A 16,581-nucleotide genomic window follows, 5' to 3' on the forward strand; every position below is an offset into this window, starting at 1 on the left:
TTCCTGGCCCAGCTCCCAGAAGACCATCTGATCCTGTGGAAGGAACTCTAAGTTAATGTCAGGGACTGCAGGGTGACTGTCATTCCTCCGACTCTGGGCAGCCTTGGGCAAAACATTTAATGGATTGATGTCTCCATTTCTCCATCTACATAACTGTTTGAGCTGCCCCTCTCCCTTTAGATGTGGGAGGGTAGGATCTAATAGTGGATATAAAAGTAGTATGAAATAAAATTCCACTTGCTTTTACCTGAAAGGGCCCAACTGAGGTGGAATCAACTGAGAAAAGTCTAAAAGCAGTATAATTTCATGCTCGTGATTCAAGCACCTCCTAATACCGTACCAGAGAGGTCCCTCGCCCCTTCCCACCACATGAAAACACAACAAGAAAAAGCCATCTGTGAACCTGAAAGTGGGCCCTCACTAGGCACCGAATCTGTTGGCACCATGATCTTAGACTTCCAAGCTTCTGGAATTGTGAGAATAAGTTTCTACGGTTTATAAGCTATTCAGTTTGTGTTGTTTTGTTACAGTAGCCCAAATGGACTAAGACCTGGGTTGGGAGGGAAGAGACTTTTTCCTTCATTCCTTGGAGAAATATAAATATGTAAGTTGCCGTGCGGGTCCATAAAAAACGGCAACCTTCTGCACATGTCACGTAGTGGGGGCCAAGAGGGAGGAGCTGCCTCAGATTTTACCCACTCTCCTCCCCCTTTTGCGTCTATTTTACAATACGATGATAACTGACGCCCATAATGAGAACAGAATTTCAACAGAGATCTAAAGTAATTTCTGTGCTGTCAAATAATGAGTCACTTTCAGGAGTTTCTGTATTTGGCATAAATCCAAACCTCAATTGGTATGTATTTTGTCACTCTTAGAAGCCACCAACACATCTAGACTAACCAGAAAAGTCCTCAATTATTGTAGAGAAATGGAAATAGATGTTTTCACACACCTGGAGGAAAATTACGAGTAGCTATCTTGGGATACTTCTACATTATACTGCACATCTGGATGAGAACTGAAACAATTAACCCAGTATCCAGTTATAGATAGTATCCAAGATATCTGATGACAAAAGGTAAGATTTTTGAGAACGTCTAAATATGCACAGATTTTTTTTTTTTTACTTTTTTATCCAGATATTCAGTTTAAATGATTGGTCTATGAATTCCTACTGGTCTCACTGTCATGCCAAGTGTCCTTCGGAATTCTTATTTTAGCAATCTGTCCTCTCCTTCCATTTCAATTTTCTTGGCACGCTGACCACAATAAGAGAAGAGTCTAACCTCCCTATCTAATTGCGGGTTTTGTAGACTGGCTAAAATATGGTCGGAACAGTGAGTACAGATGAGAAGCAGCTGTCAGTGTTATGGTCCCAGCCTCTTGGTAGGCATTCCATGAAATATTTTATCTGGGAGTGAATTTCTTAGGGCCTCTCCTGTCTGTAGTTTTTGTCATGCAAGATTAAAAGAGCACAGTGGTATCAAGAGTCATCAGGCAGTGATGAGCATGCGTGCACTTGAAATTTGGGGTCACCACACTACCTTGAAGGGTATGTTTAAACGTGAATTGTCTGTCAAATCCCAGGTCTCCACATATGTGTTTTGTGGGACTATCTAGGGGCACATTGTTGGGTTTAACTTAATGTTTAGCCAGATTAATGCAAAAGTTAAAAAGTGATTTCTTTTTGGGGCTCCTGGGTGGCTCAGTTGGTTAAGTGTCAGACTTCGGCTCAGGTCATGATCTCGCGGTTTGTGAGTTCGAGCCCCACGTTGGGCTCTGTGCTAACAGCTTGGAGCCTGGAGCCTATTTTGGATTCTGTCTCCTTCTCTCTCTGCCCCTCCCCCACTTATGCTCTGTCTTTCTCTATCAAAAATAAATAAATGTAAAAACAACTTTTTTTAAAGTGATTTCTTTTTTTTTTTAATTCTTACCTCTTGGTGAGCCTTTAATGACCACCTAGTCTCAATTAGCCAGCACCCCCTTTGTTGGTCAACGTCAAACACTCACAATCTGAAACTATCTTGGTCATTGCTTTTTGCCTGCTTTCCACCACAAAAATGTAAGCTTCCCTAAAGGACTTGGCTTTGCTCGTTACTGTATCCCCAGTACCCGACTGAGTGCTCAAATATAAAATCCTAGTAGATAATGCTACTGTGTGTACACATAAGAAAAACACAAATGAAAATTTACACAAAAGTGTTTGAAGACGCATTAGATATCTCTGAGAGCATCATGCACACCTGATAACATTAGTTGCTTCGGATGCCAAGGAGGAAGATACCTCACAATATACCCTTTTGTGCCTCTTGAATTTTGAGTCATGGGATTACATTAACTATCCAAAACCAAAGGAATAGAGTTTTTTAAAATGGAGTGCTCTGTATTTGCAAATGGAGGTTAGATGCCTCTGAAGGGTACAATTATGTTTTCCATTCCTGTCAGTTCTATGAGCCTTCATGCTTGTTCGTTGGTTGTCTGGGGGGGGGGGGGGGTGTCCAAATAATTTTACACTCTCACATATTTTGCCTCATCATCTTCAAATATTAGTCAAACATAACAAGACTCTGACCCCCAACTCAGATTATTCTATACCATGAGAGGAAAAAAAAATCAAATGAGCCAATTACACAGGAAGGATGGAATTGCATAATTAAGAACATTCACAATGGTTTTACTGAACAGCATTAAAACGGTCCATTTTCCAATCATTCATTGCTTTTATTGGACACCATCCTGACTTAATAGAATGGTTCTTCTTAACGCTGTTAATTTCTGGAAGGGCTCCAAGGCAAATGAAATCTTGATACTCGTGTTCTGGGAATACAAGCTGTGAAATGGTGGAGGTGGGGGATGTGGGGGAAATCTTGTCGAAGATGAATTTCACCCTGAAATGTGACAGGATGCTTCATACCTCATACCTCATCACCACCTAGACAGTTTATCTCATTGCTTCCTCCCAGCCTCTAGAATGATCTTCTGTCACACTGAACAAGACTCAGGCAGCTAACTCCAAGAGGGTAAAGAGAAACTAAAACCATAAGACAGATAAACATTTCATGCTTTTTACTGTCTGCTTCCTCCACACAAGGGAGTTGTGCATGAGTGATTTTAGTTCGTATAATTACATCAAATAATTATAATTACATCAAGGATAAGAATATTAATAACAACATCATTACTTTGGATCGATCCAATATCCTACTTCAAGAGAGGCCAAGGTTTTTTCATAGTTATGGTTGGGACTTACCTCACCAGGAGTGCAGGGGCTAGGTTGCTGCTCTGGATGTCACGACTTCTTAAGTGTCTAAACAGAAATCCAGATGTGGTCTCAGAGCCTCAGTCTTTTGCCGGAGCCACCACACTTCTCTGCCCTCTGCTGCATCTTGGGACATTTATGGATGATCCTGGCTAAAAGAAGATGGAATAAAAATATCCAACAAGTTCATGAAAAACTCATCATTGAACTGTGAATCAGGAAACTTTAGACTAATTAACTAAACAGATGCATGATAATTAGTATGGTCGAATCAGACTAATTTTTACCAAAATACATTCAATTTAACCATAATATATATCTGGGTTTATACCTATAAACTACACTTACTCCAGATGTTTCTTAACATGTAACAAAGTTTTGATTCATACATTGCTAATTCAAAAATTGTGTTTTTTCAGGTAAGGGAGAAGTTTCCTATTTTTCTAAGGGAAAAAGTTTGCTTTCCCAATTAGAAGAGTAAAAATCATTCCATAAGCAGCATTAACCTAACTGAATAAACTCCTTTCAAACATTTTCAAAGCATCTTTTTCTTGTAAACCACAAATATACTTGTTTAGAAGATACTGATAAAGCAGAAAATACCTCATTCTGTTCACTAGAAAGAATTAGCACTGCATTAATTTTTAGGGACCCTGTAACCAAAACTTTCCTAAATTGTTACAAATTAGTAAAATGCTACCAAGTTGTACATACCTATGTATACTCTACGTGTACACAAGTATACAGTTTTCAGATGAGTAAATTTTTAACCCTTATCTCAAAATATCCATACCCTGACCACACCAAAATCCAAATAATGAGAAGACAAAATTTCGTGGTTTCTCTGGACACATATCAAAAGACTACATTGAGTTGAAGAAGAAATGATAGTCATTAGATGTTTGGTTTTACTTAACCCAAGCATCTGGTATCCAAAAATTCTGGATAATGGACACTGCCTTCAGGGGTGTCACTTAAAATATTTAGGAACGAATTAAATCCAGGTAACAAACAATAAGATGCCAAAGGCTTGTAGTTGGTATGTCTACATTGGTGCCTACTTGTGAAATATCACTACTGTAAGTCTGAAAGTATGACTGTGCAAAGATAGGTTTCCTGACCTTGGTAGGGGACCATAGCATTGGTAGAGCTCTCTGGGACACCCAACAGGGCAATGCATTTCACTACTTCTTTTTAGGTACTCAAGGTTAACAAATCACAGGAAAACTGACAAGACTTTCATTTTCGTTGGGCACATTGGGCCATTTTCAATGGGCACATAAATACTTATTTATTAAAATGTGCACAGTAGCCATCCATTTACATGTACAGGTTAAATAAACTGTAGGTGCATGTTCTAAGAATAAGATTGATTTCAAAGTGCTTTGTGGCTGGGTCCACACACCCATACCACTTTGAAAAACCCTCCTTTTGACTTTAGTAAGTCAGTCCATCAATTAATGACCAGTTATTTTCAGATATTTTTCAAATTAATGTCCTAACTCTGGCTGTAATTTAAAGACATTTGGAATATAAAAAACTTACCTCATAGGACTCCTAAAATCATTTTTTTCTAATTGGTTAAATTCAGACAATTATCATAGAATCTCAGTTTGGAAGAGACCCCAGATTTATTGAACTTAATCGCCCATCCTTTACAGAAATCCTCTCCCCAGATTCTTGAGTAAGTCTCTGTTTGATAACTTCCAGCTGTGAGAAGCTTAGCATCTATCATGAATACTTTTCTAATTAGCAAATTATTTTATTCATTCCAGCTGTATATTGCTTTTAATTTGGGAGATTTTGTTTGTTGGTTGGGTATATAGTTACATTTTATTCACATTATTTGCAGCTTGTAAAATGATGTCTATAGGTGGAAAATTACATTAAGTAATGATTACTTTCTAGCATGCTCCCAGTGGGAGGAGTAAGAATAAAAATTTCTTCAGAATACATTCTTTCATTTTCTCTGGGGGAAGTACAAGTCTGAAGTACACGGCAAAGTGGTGAAAAGAAAGAAAAGAAGTTCAAAAGATTAACAAATCAATTGTCAATGGGTATTTATTAAACAATTATTAATATTCTCAGAATGTATTAACTACTCAGTAGAAAATGACTTGGTCTTTAGCATTTAGTGATGGGCCTAGAATGGCTCAATAGGATCGTTTGGGGATGTGGAGCTCTGAACTGAGTCTTTAAAGAAAGCTAAGGTTTGGAGAGGCACAAAGGAAGGAAAATAATTTTATTCTTGAGTCATGTGACTTGAGGGTATGGCAAATTAAATATAGAACCTGTGGAGGTCAAGAGGAAACCAACTTGCTGGAATAGAGAGTGGGTTGAAGAGGAGAGGGACAATCTGTACTGGCCAAGATAATCAAAAGCGTTGGGTATAGAGCTAACCAAGGTCATGGAACCTTTCAGGAGATGGAGGGGAAAATGCCTTTAATGAGTAAGCATTCGGACATCACTTGTTTTAGGGATGGAATCAAAAAAGTTAAGACATGACTCACCCTTCTTGGTAAATTCATGAAACTAAACACAGACAAAAATTGTCTACATGCCCATTCTATTCCTTATAAAGACAAAAAGGGTGATTCTTAACATGGTCACAGCCAAATAATGCAAGGACTCTGGAGATTCATCCCAATCAGCCTTTCTCTCAAAGGAAGAAACTACATATCATGCATACATTTGTGTCCCCAAACTAACATGTTTTGAGGAGCATTTCCAGTTTTGACTCCCATTTCAATGTGAAATAGAGTGCCATTAAAGGGTCCAGGGAACACAATATCCAACTGTGAAAAAAGTACAGTGATTGAAACACTGGGAAAGTTGGTGGGTAACAAACTCATTGTTAGCCATGTAACATGATTTATACATTAATCTGATGGCATGAACTAATGTCTCAAGCTTCCTATTGTATTACAACCTCCAGCCAGGTTCTGATTAGTCAAGATAATTCACTTTCAGTGTGTAACCCAACCTGTTTTGAATCTGTACACCCGTGCATGTTACCTGTGTTTTATAGTAACTGGGACCACTTCAAGAGAAGAATGGAATGCCTGAGACACATTTATCAGATATGACAATTCTTCTATTGTTATCACTCTTTGTCAAATGTGACAACCCACAGGCATTTAGCAAAACATAAAGATTTATCACCCGATTCCCTTATTCACGGTCACTTGGATATTTTGATTTTCGGTTTGATGCCAAAGACATGTACCTTCATTATGTATCATGGATGAAGCATTTGTGCTATGCCTCCTACACATGAGTTTTTTAGGTTTTAGGCCTTCTCTCCGCCATAAAATATGAACTGTCAAGGGCAGTGTTCGGTCTATTTATCTCTGAATTACTGCCCCTCACATTAGAGTTTCCATCAGTTGAGTAGAGGGGGAGATGGCTGCTTGTTTGCCCTCAGGAAACAAATATCTGAAACTGAAATGCTCTTAACAGTAAGGGCTGAAGCCGAGCAAGGAAATGGTGTTGTGGTGGTAACTAAGTGAACTGAAGCGTGGAGCCGTGGAGGTGACACGCTCAGGCTCTATCCCTCCTTCTTAGCTCACCTGTGGCCCAGTGCCGTGGACTCATGTCTCCAAATAAACACACGGTCAGGGGAGGAGGAGCATGAGATCTGGTTTATTGATTCTGACAGGCCCAACACACATTTATACAAAAATCGCCATTTTATAGCTTCTCAAAAAGGAGACATTTTTACATGCAAAAATGTTGGGTAAAGCATAATCAAGGATCCAAGTAGGGACTCTGAATGCATTCTGCCCCATTGGGAGTTTTAATCGACATGTGTCCCCATTTATTGTTTAAACTGAATTTTTAACCATTCAAATAACTCACCCAGGACTGTTTATATACTGGCTAAGGGAATATTTTGTCCCTGTGCTTAATACTTCACCCTAAATTGAAGCAAACCTGGCTATAGAGAGGGTGCAATTTATGCTGCCTGCCACATTCCTGGGTTTGGTAAGATTTTCAGTTGAAGTCACCCCTCCCTCACTTCCGTTTTGCCCCAGGGAAGGGGGATACATAGGCATTCAGCCCTGACAGGTAAGTGCTTGCCACTTATAAAATCCAATAAATAAATTCTAAATAAATATATCTGCAAATCGAAACCATTTTGAGCTACTTAACTGAGTGCATATCTAGTCCTTTGTACACATATTTGTACAAAGTGTTGCCTGTAATTTTAAAGATGCTTGCCTCCGGGAGGTTTCGTTTTTCCATTGAAGTCCCCTTGATTTACTGTACGCAATATGTTACAGCTTCCTTATTTGCTCCTTTGGGACAGTTACTGACAGTAAATCTCTATTAAAATATTCTTCCATATGGTTGCATGAAAATTTTATTGCAGTGAGCCTGGGGCTGAAGGTCACAGCTGAGTAGCTGCAGTTAAGTATTGCAGTCTATGGACTCGGAGGTACATCTGTTCTGGGAGCTGGAGTAAAATTAGAATTTTACTGTCAATAGCATTTCTCCAAAACTAGTTACATTTGTTTACTGTGGCTGGCTGGGCCTTTTCCTCCATAGTACCTGAAATGCATGTTATCTGGCCCAGCACTTGTATCTTTCAGGTTGGAAGTTTTAATACAGAATTTGCTGAACCTGAAGGTCATTGTGAAGTCCCTAATGGATATTTCATTTATGATACATGAAAATTTAATTTTACCTCTTCTAATTTGAGTCTATTGCTTGCTCACATTGGATTTAGCTATAACTCATTGTTTGTTCTAAATGCTTCTTGGAAAGCAGATCATATAAACTTAATAAATACTACCAAAGAATGATTTTTAATCTGCATCTCCAGAGCTAATGAGAAAGGATTCAGGCAACAAGTTTCTAGTACTTTGTATTGCTGATTAGAAGGGGAGGGATGGAATGGATGCCAACTGCCTGGGATTGGGATGCCATTAGTTCAAGTGTCAGTAGATAGCTCTCGCCGTAGCAAAGACTGGGAAAACTGAGGCACCTTTGAAAACACAGTTCCATTCCAGAGTTGTGGCTACATCAGAGTGCTTTACGGCTCTAAACATCCCATTTAACACTTGGAGTCATCCAAGTATCAATGTTCGGTTTGTATATGCTATTAAAAGAAAATGGAAGGGAAGGGAAGGGAAGGCAATATTCAACTATGTCTTTAAGCCTATCTTTCTCGCAGTGTGACTTCTAGTCTAATCGAAATCCACCCTGGCCTCCCCCAGCTCAGAGCACTGTAAGTTACAAGGAGAAAGCCAGCTCAAGGAGTTTCAGGTATGCGGTCACGTCTCCACAAAGCTCACCAGCATCTCCACTACGGCCTGCATCCCAACAGGGATTTGATCAGTAGATTCAGAAATCTGAGTGACTCTGTATTAGAGTTCTTCTTTGATACTGATTAATTTCCAACCTTATTTCAGAGACTTCTTTGATTATCTTCTATTATTTCCAGACACTTAGGGAAATGTTCAAAGCAAAAAACATTTTTTAAAATTCTTATTTCTAAGCACAAGTCACCATACTGAACCTTTAGGAGCCAGTAGAGGGTGATACAGGAAATGGAAGTAGAACAGGCATTAGAGAATAATAGTTACACTCACTGAGTGCCAACTGATGGCGAGCTCGGTACTTCTCAAAACACTAACTCTCATTATCCTCACAAGATGTCTGTAAGCTAGGAATTATTATCATCCACATTTTACAGATGGCAAAACTAAGATACAGAGAGATTCATTTGTTTAGTCACACTCCTAGTAAGTAGAGCTGGATTCAAAATAATATGGCCCCGTGTTGTGTTGTTAACCATTGCATTCAACTGTCCCTTCATTGAACAGAGTGGTGGGGAAGTCGTTGAGGGTCCCAGCTGATTTCCCAAAGGCAAATCCGGTTTGAGATAAATGCCCAGACCATGCTGTTTGGCCTTAGGATGTAGTCTCAGTAAGTCTACTCTCTCTGTCAATTAAGATGATGGGGATCATGCTCTTGACATCCAGCAGTGAAAACAAATATGGAGCAAGCTAAACTTTGAAGGCTCTAATAGTATTTTCACAAAATATATAGTGAAGCCAAAGAGTTCAATCTGATGGATCTGATAAACTACGTAGAGTCTCTCCCCAGCAGGAAATTGTTCTTTATAAACAGAAATCTATTTCAGAGATGCAGGTTACCACAGACTAAATCTCAACTTCACCCCTCATCATTTCCACTCTGTACATCACTCTCCAACACACACACACACACACACACACACACACACACACACACACACACACAAAGGCTGGGCAAAAGGGAAACTGGGTGCTGAGAAGGTCACCAAGAAAGATGCAGTGGTGGTACAAAGAGAAAATCCAGGCCAAGAAGAAGAGGAAATGTGCGACAAAATTCCTCTTGGAAGGCTAGTAGCCAAATTTCAGGGAAGGTCAGATATAAGCACCACATCTAGAGGACCAGAGGCAGAATCAGAATCTGGGCATGGGACACAGGGCTTGAAGTGGAAAGAGGGGTACAATAAAAACAAGAAAAAAAGGTGCATGAGAGGACTCTGAGACCTCAGGGCCTCAAATGCATAGCACATTCAGAAGGCTTAAAGAATTACAGAAGCATTCATTCTCTTTTCAGCAAATATTTTTTTTAAGTTTGTTTATTTTGAGAGACAGAGAGAGAGCATGACCAGGGGAGGGACAGAGAGAGAGAGGGCGAGAAGGAGAATCCCAAGCAGGCTCCACACTGTCCATGTGAAGCCTGACACGGGGCTTGAACTCACAAACCATGAGATCATGACCTGAGCTGAAATCAAGAGTCGAACGCTTAACTGACTATACCACCCAGGGGCCCCTTCAGTAAATATTTTTTGAAATTGTATTTTGAAATAATTCTAAGCTCACCTACAAGTTGCAAAAAGAGAACAGAATTCCCATGTATCCTTCCTCCACTTTCCCCCAGTGATAACAGCTTACATAAGTACATGATCAAAACCAGAAAATTGACTTTGGTTCAATACTTCTAACTAAGCTAGAGGTTTTATGTGCATTTCACCAGAACAAATATTTTTTGGCACACTCTTTCTGTGCCTGACACAAACTCTCCTAGAGATTGGGGTCCAGTTCCTGGCCTTAGAGTGTTTTCCATTGGTTGACAAAAGCTTGCAGGCCAGCCAGGTACTGCCTGATTTTAAGATTTAGTGGCTACTATTTGGAAACACTGTCAGTCTCAAGTTGCATGACAAAGAAAAAGCACTAATTACATCTCTCAGTGCCTTTCATTTTACTTAAGCATGCAAAGGCTGACTCTCAGCTGTGTCTTTAAATTACAGAGGATGTACAATAGTGAAGGATTCCCAAGGAGGTTTTTAGCGGAGAAGTGGGAAAGTAAGCCATGAGGAATTGGGACTTTTCCTTCCTGGCCTCAAAGAACGCAACTGCAATGTCTGAATGCTGCGAACTTCAGGAATACTATTCACAGATTACCAGGGTATTTGTGGGTACGCTGACAACTTAAATAGAATCCCTCAAAAACTTTGAGGTTTTAGCTATTCTTTTATTGATAATTACAAATGCTTTCTCTTTTTTGATATTAAGTAGCAATCAATTATTAGAAATAGGGCTAATTCCTGCATTATTAGGTTCTGCCCCATTCTGAGAAAGCTAGAATGTATTTTACTATATATACATAAGGTCAGGATTTTGACAATAACATAACTGGATTCATGGTAGGGGAAATGATTTTTTTTTAGAACTGGTTTTCGCTATGTCATTATATAATACTCATTTTTTTTTTTTTTTGTAAACTAGAAGTCATTTCAAATTACTTTATATATAACATAAGTGCTCTTGAAGAAATGTGTAAAATGATTATAGCTATGTCCTGGAGAGTGAAAGTTAGTCTCTCTGTGTGTGTCCACTTTAAATCCTATTATTTAGAAGTAGATGCAGTAATGCTAAGTAAATACATATTTGCTAACCATACGTGCCTCCATCCACACATGGGCGCCTATTATTGAGACACAAAAGGAACAGCAGGCAGACTCCCTCTCCGCTCAGCTTGTGCTGCAAAGCTCCTTCTATTTGCTTATTTGAGAAAGGGGAAAAGATCATTTTAAAGTTAAATTGCCTAGTGAACCCATCTATCATTTGCAAAAAAGTAATGAGCTGGAGCCGGAAGCCTGGTCTCTGCTTTCTTCCCCTTTCTCATGGCCAAGATGTAAGACATAAAAAGCAATTTTTCTTGATGTGTGATCAAACGATGGATTAAGACTTGCAAGCAGTCGGTGATCAATTGTCTGATAATATGTGACAGATCTTGTCAGATTGACGAAAATGTACCCCAACCCAAAGGGAGAGAAGGCTCTGAGCTGTGAAGGTGCTTTCTTAAGCAATTGCCTGAGAAGCGGAGGCCTCTGTGATATCAATTATCTTCTGTATCAACACCAACAGGATTTTTGCTGTGAAAGCTGCCATCATAGCTTGATGTGTGTAAGTTAATAACTAATTAGATGCATTTCAGTAATCACTTAACTTTAATTGGTTTTGTATCTTATTTTTCAAAGGAGGAAGGTATAGACTTGTCCTAATATTTTACCATAATAATGTTCCACAACACATGAAATGAATTCCCTTCTACTCTCCCCCACATTCTGACAGGCCAATAAAAATAGTATTAGGTGATTAAATAAAGAAAAATTTTAGAAGAAGTAGACATGATGATAAACAGTAATGAAGTCAAGCAGCAGGCGGGCTCCTTGGTAAATCTGCCACCTGATGGCTTGCCCTAAGATTCAGGCGAAGCCTCCGGCCTTCTCTTGGCAGGATCCACACTTAGCACTGCCCTCTTCATGGGAGGGCGGAGGAGGGAACAACGGAGAGACGCATCACTTACACCCTTCACGGCAGTTTCAAACTGGCACAGGAACATCCGTCCATCTCTGACTGGCCCCGATTTAAGGAAACGAGGGAAAAAATCTATTTCAAAATGACCCGGACTTATTTTGGGGGCTTGGGGAAAGTAGAAGTCAGGGTTAGATTTCTTTGCTTAGGCCTAAGCTTGGGGAGAAAAGCTTTATTTTTACATGAGGCCAAAGAAAGGACTGAAATAGGTTTTAAATTCTTTCCTAATGCAAAGGTAAGGAATCTGACTACTCAGCATTTTCTGCAAGTTTTGTTATAAAGGAGGACACTGTGCTGAAGCAATTATTCCTGTATAAACAAGCTGTCTCCCCATTTGGGAGACATTAACATTTGGTACTTTAGATGCAATCCCAAGGAAGCTAAAGCTGAGCTTTTGTCTGTGTGCAGAGAAAAGCTGGGGAAGGTATAGGTGCATGGTCACAAGGGGAGGTTAATGTTGAAAACCAACTCTAACTCTGTTGGTCACAGGGAGCTATAATCTGAAATAAATAGATGTATTTCATGACATCTAAAAAAAGTCTTGTATTTATTCATCAAATGTGTGTGTGTGTGTGCGCGCGCGCGCGTGTGTGTGTGTGTGTGTGTGTGTGCGCGCATGCGCGTGTACACTTACTATATGCCAGAGCCATGCTAGGCTCTCAGGATTCCGGAATGACCAAGACAGAGCCTGGCCTTCATGAAGCTTGTTTGAAATGGAGGTGCATTGGAGATTTTCTAGCCCAAAGTTTTTCTGTTTGTCAAACTGCAGTCCAGGATGCTAGTTGGAGGTCTTTAAGTGGGTTGGATAATGCGAGAAAGCTAAGCAGACGTGCTGCAGCCCATTTCCATCACCCACTCTCAGTTTCATCCAAAGGACTTCTACTTTGCTCTTTTTAGTATATGGGGAGTGCCTATTAGATTTACTCTTTTAAAAGAATGGAGTTTTGCTTTAAAAGCAAGAGAAAGGAAGAACCGGAGTCTAACTTTTTATTTTATGTAAAGCAAATTAAATGCTCAAGCCTGGGAAGCCTTCTGTGACATATTTGGTGACAGTCTGGAGCGTCCGGCCGGTCTGCTGTCAGGTTGTCATAACAGGTTACTAAGGAGGTCAGCTGCTGCCTCCCCTCTGCCATGTGCTGCTTGGGATGGCAGGAGCTTTGCCACCTGTGGACAAAGGCTTGTGGCAGGTGCTGTATAGCACAGAACTCCTCCTGACAGAATAAGAAGCTGCGCTCTTGTTGTGTTTACTGGCTGGAGTTTAGGGGCAGCTTGCCAATGATTTCTGGTTTTTACCTTAGGTTTTTAGTGTGTAGGAGGGCATCCTGCCTTTGATCATAAGAAATGTTTGTGCACTCTTGTGTACAGCCTCATAGCATTGGCTGGCATTCTGGAGCGGTAAACTCTTTACCATGAAAGTCTATCAATTTTTACAGTATGTCCCAATTTTTCTTGAAGCAGGGTTTGAAACTCCTTGGACTCCAGTGACCATCAAGGCCAATATGAGAGTAGCCAAAATTATGGCAAAATGCTGATTCAGCGGACTGGTCAATGAAAAGGTCAGGATTTGAGATGAGGAGAACTGGCGAATGAGTGGGCATAAAATTTCAGTTATGCAAAATTAGTAAGTTCTAGAGATCTTCTAACCAATGTGTCTGTAAATGACAATATTATATTGTACACTTAGACATCTCTTAAGAAGGCAGATCTCATGGTAGGTGTTCTTACCAAAAATAAAACCTTCAGGGACATGTAAGGGCACTTTCCTTTCTCTCTACTGTGAAGGGCAGGCATGAAGTTGTTTATCATTGAGAACTTCAGACCCAGAGAGTGATAAGTCTTGGTTTATCTAGTTTGAGAACAGAAATCACCATGACCCTTGGGAATTTTCTGTGGACAACTGTGAGCTTCTATACTGTCCAAAGCAACTTAGCCATTTTGTTCGTTCCCACGCCCTTTCCAGTGGGTCTGGTGCCAAAGTCTGGCCCCTTTTGTCCATTCCTAACATTAACTGCCCTTATCTTATCAAACCTGGAAATATGATGCCCTGTCTTAGGTCTACCCTACAGTCAAAAGAAAAATTTCAAGGACAAAATCCCCACAGTAAGGTATTATATTAGTAGGAATATGGGAGAAAGAAGAGGAGGAGCCTAAGATACTGAGAAACAAGTACAAGAAATTACACAGAGGAAAACAGTGTCTTACAGAGAGCCTACAACATCGTAATAATTCGGTAAACTTTTGTTGAGTGAATGAATGGATGGATGCTGAGCATGAGATGCCATCCTTCTCCAACTATGATTAGGAGTAACTGATCTTCAAATTTTGTATCTGACCATCTCAGAAAATTTCCCTTATGAAGTTAGTGACTCCAGCATATGTCCAGCGTCAGAAGTATAGGCAGGGAGGTAGAGAAATCTGAGGTAGGTAAGAGTCTAGTTCTAGTGGAAACCCCTTACACTGCATCCGTTCCCCTTTCTGGGTGTATCACATCAGGGCAACCAGATTCTGGTGGAAAGGAACATTTGGATATCTTTTTAAATAAGAAATCATTAAAAAGAAACCCTAAAAATAGAACCATCCTACTATCCAGCAATTGCACTATTAGGTATATACCCAAAGGATACAAAAATACAGATTCGAAGGGGTACATGCACCCCAATGTCTACACCAACACAATCAACAATAGCCAAAATATGGAGAGAGCCCAAATGTCCAGTGGCTGATGAATGGATAAAGAATAAAGAAGATGTGGTGTATGCATGTGTGTGTGTGTATGCGTGTGTGTATACACACACACGCATACACACACACACACACACACACACACACATACAATGGAATATTAGCCACCAAAGCGAATGAAATCTCACCATTTGCAATGACATGGATGGAATGAGAATGTATTATGCTAAGCAAAATAAGTCAGTCAGAGAAAGACAAATACCATATGATTTCAGTCATATGTGGAATTTAAGAAACAAAACAGATGAACATATGGGAAGGGGGGGAAGAGAAGAGAGGGAAACAAACCACAAGAGACTCTTAACAGAGAACAAACAGGGTTGATGGAGGGAGGTGGGTGGGGGTATGGGTTAAATGGGTGGTGAATATTAAGGAGGGCACTTGTTGGGACGAGCACTGGGTGTTGTATGTAAGTGATGAATCACTAAATTCTACTCCTGAAACTAACATTGCACTGTATGTTAAGTAACATTTAAATTAAAAAAAGAAAGAAATCATATAAAAGGATGAACGCCTGAGAAGCTGATCAGACTGAGAGAAACTTTGGTAGTGAGCATTTGCCATCTTCCCAAGACAGAGTTCAAATGCATTTGATTTATACTTAACAAGGAAACAGCCTAATTGCAACCTTGAAATAGGTAAGATCAAGTAAGATTCTGAGTTTAACAGAAAAGAGGTCTGCTTTGTATTCAATCACTCTCTTGAGAGCTTGTATGGGAATTCACACGGAGTTCCTAACCTGCCCTCTGCAAGGCTGTAGCTAAAGTGGAAAAAAAAGGGATTGGTAATTGTCTTTAATTTGGCAAGAAAACCAGATTTTAGGATTTAATAAATGAGAATAAAGAATTGTTACATCCAGATACTGATGTTCCCTGCAAGAAGTAGTGGGCTAGAAGGTTCAAAGACATACCTCCTTTGAAACAAGTTGTTTCTACCTCTGCAACAGAAAGTGACCTAGTTGGAGATTTCCAGAGAAAGCTCATCAGGCTTCATGTAAATTCACTATACTACACATTCTTGGGGTGCCTGAGTGGCTCTGTCGGTTAAGCATCCAACTCTTGATTTTGGCTCAGGTCATGATCTCACAGTCCTGGGATCAAACCCATGTCTGACTCCATGCTGGGTGTGGAGCCTGCCTGGGATTCTCTCTCTCCCTCGCTCTCTGCTCCTCCCCTGCTGGTGTGCTCTCTCTCTCTCTCTCTCTCTCTCAAGCAAAACAAAACAAAACAGTCACATTCTTAGGGGTCTAGCTGACCCAACATTGTTTTACAAGAAAACATAGGCCTTGAAGGACAAATAAACACATTCAAAATTAGGGACATAGTAATGGCAAGAATCCATAACTCAAGATGCTCCCTTATTCCTTGGGTGCTTTCTCTTCATGGAATTGACTCAGTAAAATTCAGGAAATATTTACGGACCATCTTACATGTCCTAACCCTGATTTGGGCACTGTGGAACACTAGGAGACAAAGAATATAATACCTGCTCATAGGAATTTGTAAATCTCAGTGGGAAGAAAAGACACAAAAACGCTATTAGAAATAGATGGCCTTGGGGCGCCTGGGTGGCGCAGTCGGTTAAGTGTCCGATTTCAGCCAGGTCACAATCTCGCGGTCCGTGAGTTCGAGCCCCGCGTCGGGCTCTGGGCTGATGGCTCAGAGCCTGGAGCCTGTTTCCGATTCTGTGTCTCCCTCTCTC

At 40.1% G+C, this 16,581-nt stretch overlaps 1 protein-coding gene across 3 annotated transcripts in view; it reads right to left on the reverse strand.

The window, feature by feature from the left end:
* LOC106976242 (E3 ubiquitin-protein ligase RNF113A) overlaps window positions 1–16,581 on the reverse strand; it is a 503,753-nt gene that overhangs the window by 46,871 nt on the left and 440,301 nt on the right. For all 3 annotated transcript variants that reach the window (XM_053200696.1, XM_053200695.1, XM_053200694.1), the window contains one exon: window positions 3,254–3,414. The gene's annotated coding sequence lies outside the window, so the exon portion shown is untranslated. The remainder of the gene's footprint in view (window positions 1–3,253; window positions 3,415–16,581) is intronic.

Source organism: Acinonyx jubatus, chromosome A3, assembly GCF_027475565.1.
Source record: "Acinonyx jubatus isolate Ajub_Pintada_27869175 chromosome A3, VMU_Ajub_asm_v1.0, whole genome shotgun sequence".
In the NCBI taxonomy this organism is placed as follows: domain Eukaryota; kingdom Metazoa; phylum Chordata; class Mammalia; order Carnivora; family Felidae; genus Acinonyx; species Acinonyx jubatus.